Raw genomic sequence first — 7500 nt, forward strand, 5'->3', positions numbered from 1 at the left:
TGAAGGAGCAAATCGTAAGCCGTGTAATCTTAGGGCCAGAATTGTGTGTATGAAACGCAGCAAAGACTTCTGCTGACAAGTGCAGGAGCGTGAACAACTCCCAGCCAGCCACCCAAAAGCATCAGTCACTCGAAAGGAACTGTAGTAGCTGAAAGTAGGATATAGGCAGGGGAACCTCCAAACAAAGCGAAATAGGTAAGACTGTCAAAAATAACTGCTGAACCTTCTAAACCTTGCATTACACGAAAAAATTGTTTTGGGCAAGTGACTGTTTTACCTGGCAGTACTTATTTCTCGATTTTTTTTTTCTTTGTGTATATTTTGTCAAAGCATAGCAATACCTTTCGAGTAAGTATTCTGTAGAACCCTAACAAGGCGTTCGTTTGCGCTCTGTTCGCCCCTTGCTCTAAAGTTTCACTGAATGGAAACCCGGAGACTCGCGGTGGTCAGTAGTGGTTTTCGGACTCTCCCATAGATCTTTTGGAAAATAAAAGGACCCTTGGCTTTATTGTAGTAGTGTGGGTTTTGTTTCTATGTCACCGTTTAATAGCGAGAACACGGGACCGGCCGTCAATTCTTAATTCTTCTTAAGTAAAAAGTGTGTTGGGGGAGCGAAAGTAATCCAGGCTCACATATTTTGGACCCAGCAGCCATCTATCGTTGGTCCCTGTAATCTTTATTTTCCTTTTCTGGATGTGAAGTTTGGGCCTCTCGCCAAGATTTTGAAGTCGTGTCTAATGCTTACGACACAAATGCTCTACAGAGGTTGATGGAGAAAGCACGCCACACACACAAGTACCGACACGAGACAAGCAACCTGCCTTATCAGCGAGCGCCAGCTGATGCAGTGCAGCCACGTGGTTCACCTCCCGGGCGATGACCCTGCTCGCAAAGAGAGATGGCCCAGGATGGCCGATGCCGAGGGGCGCCAGTGTTGGTCCGTGGCTGTGTCGAACGAATCGTATCTGCTGGGGAGGCTGTGCAAATCGATCGACAGGCTGCCACTGAGCTAGACAGGGTTAGTTTCCACAGCTGGCTCAGATGGAGGAGAAGGGTGAGTGCAGTTGTGCGCTGTCGCAGTGTTTACCGTTATTGATTAATCTGTTGCTAAGGATCACTACATATCATCTTTTTAGATTGTAATACGTACGTACGCAAGTACACATTCACACACATATTATATACGAAAGCTCTTTTCTTTGTTTAGTTTTCCTTTCCTACAGATCATTCTTGCATATATACGGTACATGTATGTATATATATATATATATATATATATATATATATATATATATATATATATATATATATATATATATAAATCAATCAAACAATCAGCCATCCTGAGTCCACTGCTGAACCAAGGCCTCTTTCATAGCATTACATGATTCACACGATTGCGCCAACCTCTGCCACTTCACTCCTGCAAACTTCTCTGCCTTATCTCTCCACCTTCGGTCTGGTTTCCCTCTTCCACGCTTCCCATCTCGCGTTGCCCACTTACTAACACACTTGTTCCATCGCTCATCAGTCGTTCGCGCTAACTTACCTGCCCAATTCCACTTCCTCTCCTTTACCGCCCAACTTGTTCTCTCTCGGTCTGTCAGTGCTATTTCCACCACTGATCTTTCCATTCTCCTCTGTGCATTTCTTAGCTTTGTCTCTAACGGCTTTGTGACTGTCCAAGTCTCACACCATTACGTTATTGCTAGAAGAAAGCATGGATTGTAAAATTTTACGTTTCAAACATAAAGGTAGAGAGCTCTTAGTATTTTATTATATTTATAATAAAAAAAATCCAACCAATTGTAATAAGCCTTTTTATTTCATCATGATCTTTAGTCACTTTCACCACCTGGCCTAAATAATTATACTCTTCAACTTCTTGAAGACTCTCACCATTGAGTAAAATCACTACTTGCAACTTTCGTGTTGAACATTACTTTGGTTTTACTCTTATTCATCTTCAAACCTACTTTGAGACTTTCCTTGTTCAGATCACTCAGCAAGTCTTCTGCTTCTTCTGAAATAAGAATGATGTCATACGCAAATCTTAGATGATTAAAATATTCGCCATTAATCTTCAAACCTTTCTCTTGCCAAGTCAACCGTCTGAAAATCTCTTCCAAGCAAGCTGTAAATATTTTAGGTGAAATGGTATCACCTTGACGTACTCCTTTCTCGATCTTTATCTTTTCTGTATCTTTATGTAGTCGAATTATAGCGGTATCTTTAGTATAAACCTTTTCTAGAACCCTTACGATCTGTTCGTTTGAACCACCTAAGATTTGCGGATGACATCATTCTTATTTGAAGAAAAGCAGAAGTCTTGCAAGATATGCTGAGTGATCGAAAAAGTAGGTTTAAAAATGAATAAGAGTAAAACCAAAATAATGTTCAACACGAAAGTTCAAAATAAAGAGATTGTAATAGATGATGAGTCTTGAAGAAGTTGAGGAGTATGATTATTTAGGGCAAATGGTGAAAGTGACGAAAGATCATGATAATGAAATAAAAAGACCATTAAAATTGGTTGGAAAGTGTTTGGTAAGTATAATAAAAGCCTGAGAGGCTCTCTACCTTTATGTTTGAAACGTAAAGTTTACAATCAATGTATTCTGCCAGCAATAATCTACGGATGTGAGACTTGAAAACTAACGAAGGCAATGGAAACAAAGCTAAGGACAGCACAGAGGAGAATGGAGAGATCAATGATAGGAATAACGCTGAGAGACCGAAAGAGAGCAAGCTGGGTGAGAAAGCAGACTAGAGTGAAAGATATTGTGGAGGCGGTAAAAGAGAGGAAGTGGAATTGGGCAGGTAAGTTAGTGCGAACGACTGATGAGCGATGGAGCAAGTGTGTTACTGAGTGGACGCCTCGAGATAGGAAGCGTGGATGAGAAAGACCAGACAGAAGGTGGAGAAACGAGATAGAAAAATTCGCGAGAGTGACGTGGCAGAGGATTGCACAGTCGTGTGAATCATGGAATGCTATGAAGGAGGCCTTTGTTCAGCAGTGGACTCAGGATGTCTGATTTGATATATATATATATATATATATATATATATATATATATATATGTATATATATATATATTATATATATATATATATATGTGTGTGTGTGTGTGTGTGTGTGTGTGTGTGTGTGTGTGTGTGTGTGTGTGTGTGTGTGTGTGTGTGTGTGTGTGTGTGTATGTGTGTACATATATATACACACACATATATATATATATGATTTTAGTAATAGACGTTATTAACCGTTGTTCACACATTCTCTTATAATGACAGGTTTCACAAGGAGCAGGTCACCCACAGACATCGAACAGAAAAAGTTATGCTAAGTCTATCCCCCCCAACACACATAAACTGGTTCCTCTCCTGGAAAACTAGAAAAGCAATAACAGCAAATCAAGTTGCCACCGAAGCATCTTACTCAAGTTACAGCCTTGTTTTGAGCCAGTGGTTCTCATGGCTTTCAAAGTGGGATCTATGGGCCCCGGGGGACCCATGGCAGAATCTTAAGGAGGTCACAGCTGGATGATGTATGAAGTAAATGTTAATGTCTCATTTTCAAGTGAGAAGGCCATGTATTTCAGTGTCGCCTTGCTCCCTCTCGCATCATCATGTATCATATTTGTACGTCACTTGACTAATTAGAAGGAAAAAACATATAGCTAAGTGAAAAGAAATGACGGGCGGCCCAAAAGATGTTTATTCGTGTATCCACTCACGTTGGAAACAAAGTGAAGAAGAGTAACACTGCATTAAGCTAAAAAGAAATCTATGAATATGAAATGGCAGTTTCTCTCCCGGAATGGTAGTGTCTACTGTCATTTTAGGATAGATCCTTGATTTAACATATATATGTATATACGCAGACATGCGTATATCATCACGAATGGATGACATACACGAGGGGAAGCACCGCTTCGCTCACACAAGGACGATATAGCCCACGATTTCAGAAAGCGAGCCCCACACAACCACTCTTTGTGTTCCAAACAGCTCTGGTCAGGACCGATTGGCTTGCTGCAACTATGAGTTGAGTTGGCGACCTTTTCGTCTCCTGCATCGAGAGGTGTCTTTTGTGGAGATGGAGAAAATGTTCACGAATTATACTCGTAATAAGCTTTGACTTTGTCTCACGGAGCAGTCGCTGGTTTGATATAAAGTCATCCCAACGACACCCCATAATTCTTCGAAGGCATTTGGTAACAAAGACGACGAGACACCACTGTATTCAGTGGCCAAGTCTCACAGACAGGAATCACAAGAGACTTGAAGATTCGGATCTCAGTCCCCCCCACATGAATATAAACATTGCCATTATGGGCCATGCCAATCCTGTAACGGATTTCATGATATAACCCACCACTAATATGCCCTACACTACCAAGGCATGTCAAGCGTTCCGAGACCTTGGACGGACTAAACTGTTTCATCCGGTAAGCCCTGCCTGGACCTTGGTCGTGGTCCAGTAATCTCGAGTTCAAGCGGGTTCGCCTTCCTGTGCAGTGTCAACGTCTACAGTAAGCCCAACGATCCGATCAGTTGTTGACTTACCGGACGGACTGTTCAGGGCTTAAAAATCTTAGCAGATGAGATCAAACCTGCTCCAGCAACGGATGGGAGAGCACCTTGTCTGGTTCTAACGTTGCGACCATCTCGTGAACAATATCTAACAAAGACAGTTCTCTGATGAAGACCATGATGGTTGCAACGTTAGATCAATAAACTATTTCCAACCCATCTTCATTTGCCCTTCCCTGCCTATTCTCAGGGAATAAATAACACTGTCACTCATTGTAAGTTTACTGAAACACATGTCACAATTTTAGAAAAGTTGTATCAAATACTCTGAAATACAATGTATGTGAAAACTACAATCATAATTGAACCAATTGTATTAAAAATTGCAGATTTTTCAAGTAACGATAAAACCTACTTGCCCCGCCTATTCAGACACCAAGACCTCACGCAGAAAAATCTCTCTCCCTCTCAGATGAAAACCAGAAAATATAAAACATATATCATCACTGAGTACAAGATTTTGACTAACTTCTTTTGGACCACTGAGTCATTTTTGACACATTTGATGATTCCACTGTGGTTAACTAACGCAGAACGATTTTATTCATCTGAAAGGGTTCTCCTCGAAGGTTCAAGGAGGCCATTCTCCTTTCAGTAGCACAACATAGCCTGCCTTAAACGATAGTCTTTAAAATATCACCGTGCGTCACCTCCTTCTCCTCCTGTTCCCCCTCCTCTACAAAAAATGATTCCCTCGTCCCGATTCTTAATGGGATGAAGTCATGCGAGAGGACCACGAACAAAGATTCCCGAGCGGGAAGAAAGGTTTACAACGGACCGAAAAGAAGCACTAGGGACGAGGAATAAGTCTTGGCATCACTTGAATAGTAAGAAGAAAAAGTAAAAGAAAAAGAAGAAAAAAGGAAAAAGAAAAAAGCATCGAAAATTGAGTAAAGAATGCAATTAATATGCCTTCTACAAGAACCCCAATTTCGGGAGTTTATCCGAGCCATTAGCCATGGAGGAGGGAGTGGACGTTACAGTAACAGAAAAAGTTATCATTTGTCGGCAAGGTGTCAAGTTAGGCACAGATGTTTTTCTACTGGTACCATATAACCCAGTAATAACTGCTGTATGGTTGTCGGTGACTAAACCGATGCCACCTCTGGTCTCCCGCCTGTAAGAAAGGTTTGTTGGGCACCCAGATGGACAAAAAACAAAACCGTTGAACTCCTCATAAATCAGTATCAGTAGCCATCCAATCCCGTTCTGGATCACTTCACCACGAGTTTTCCGTACGCGAAGTCCTGGAGGCTGAGTGATGCTTAAACGCAGCCACAACACTCCCTCTCCCCCCAAAACCCGCCGCCGCCCTTAGAGAGGTAGTACGACTTCTCGGTCCTCTATTCAGGCCAGGACATGTAGGCTATCTTGGCTCGGACAGGCTGAGCTGCTTCACTCGAAGGTCCGAGTCAGGCACGCCCTGAGTCAAGTAGCTACCGCCTGAGCCGACACCGAGCGGTTAGCAACTCTCTCTCCCCTCCTCTTTAGTGCTGAGGTGGAGGGGGTGTATATTCTCAAACGATTTGGTTCAGTTGAAGGACACCCCCTCACCTTTTCTCTCTCTCTCTCTTTTTATTTATTCTCTCTTAATTTATTCTGTGCTAATGAAAGGTATATAATTTAAAGCTATTCAGTAATATATATATATATATATATATATATATATATATATATATATATATATATGTATATATATATATATATATATATATATATATATATATATATATATATGCCACTTTGCTAATAAGCTGTGGGATACAGGATACAAGAACCCGTTATCGTGTTTCCTTGCTTGTCGTAAAAGGTGACGGAATGGTGCGGAACGAGAGGACTAATGATCCCCTCTTTTCATATTTTTCTCACTCAACGCTGCCATCCCCCTTATAAAGGGAACTGAGGCATTTCTATACATGCATACACATATCATCTAGTCATTTATTTTTTCATTATTTTAGTTATTAGTTTTTACAAATAACAGAATGCAAAAGTAACACTGTTTTATGACCTAGTTACCTTACCGGGGTGCCGTATCGCCTTGGACGTTGGCCACCATGGGGTTCTATTCTTGTCTACACATGGCTCTTCTTAACGAGATGGCATTTGTTATTTCTTCTCCTACAGACGTCCTTAATCCGTCTACATATTTTCTGCGTGGTCTTCCTCTTGCCCTCTTTCCTTCTATTTTTCCCGTTAGGCACGTATGTTCTAATTGTTGTTTTCTCATGACGTGTCCTACAAAGTGTAACTGTCTTTTCCTGATAGTTGCTATTATTTCCCTCTGTGTTCCTATTTGCTGCAGTATTTCTTCGTTTGTTTTAAATTCTGTCCATGAAATTTTCAGCATCCTTCTCCAAATCCACATTTCTACTGTTTTTATCCTGTCCTGCATTTGTTTACTAATTGTCCAAGTTTCACATCCATATAATAATACTGACCAAGTGTAACATTTTACAAATCTTTTTCTTGTTCTCATGTTAATTTTATTGTTAGTTACTAAGTGTTTAATTTTGTTGAAATTATTTTTCGTTATGGCTATCCTTCTCTTTATCTCTTCGTCGCTTTTCCCATCCCAAGTTAACATGCTTCCTAGGTAATTGAATTGGTCCACCTGTGTCAATATTCTTCCTTCTACTTGAATTCTTACCCTTGGACATTCTTGTTTTTTCGTCATTACCATCACTTCTGTTTTCTTTTTATTCACTTTTAGACCTCTGCTTCTACTAGTGCTGTAACTAATTCCTGAAGCTGAGTTTCCGATTCTGCGAGTAACACAGTACCGTCTGCGTATCTAATATTATTGAGATTTCTTCCTCCTATTGTTACTCCTTTTAGATGGTAAATATCTCTCTCTATATACTGTGTCTCCTCCAGAGTATATTAATTGGCTGCCATCCCTCGTCT

At 40.7% G+C, this 7500-nt stretch overlaps 1 protein-coding gene across 1 annotated transcript in view; it reads right to left on the bottom strand.

Moving 5' to 3' along the window:
* LOC143029542 (protein dispatched homolog 1-like) overlaps positions 1 to 7500 on the bottom strand; it is a 414630-nt gene that overhangs the window by 184615 nt on the left and 222515 nt on the right. The gene's annotated exons all lie outside the window — the stretch shown is intronic.

The sequence above is a fragment of the Oratosquilla oratoria genome, chromosome 11, assembly GCF_046742065.1.
Source record: "Oratosquilla oratoria isolate Oo_2021 chromosome 11, ASM4674206v1, whole genome shotgun sequence".
Classification (NCBI taxonomy): Eukaryota; Metazoa; Arthropoda; class Malacostraca; order Stomatopoda; family Squillidae; genus Oratosquilla; species Oratosquilla oratoria.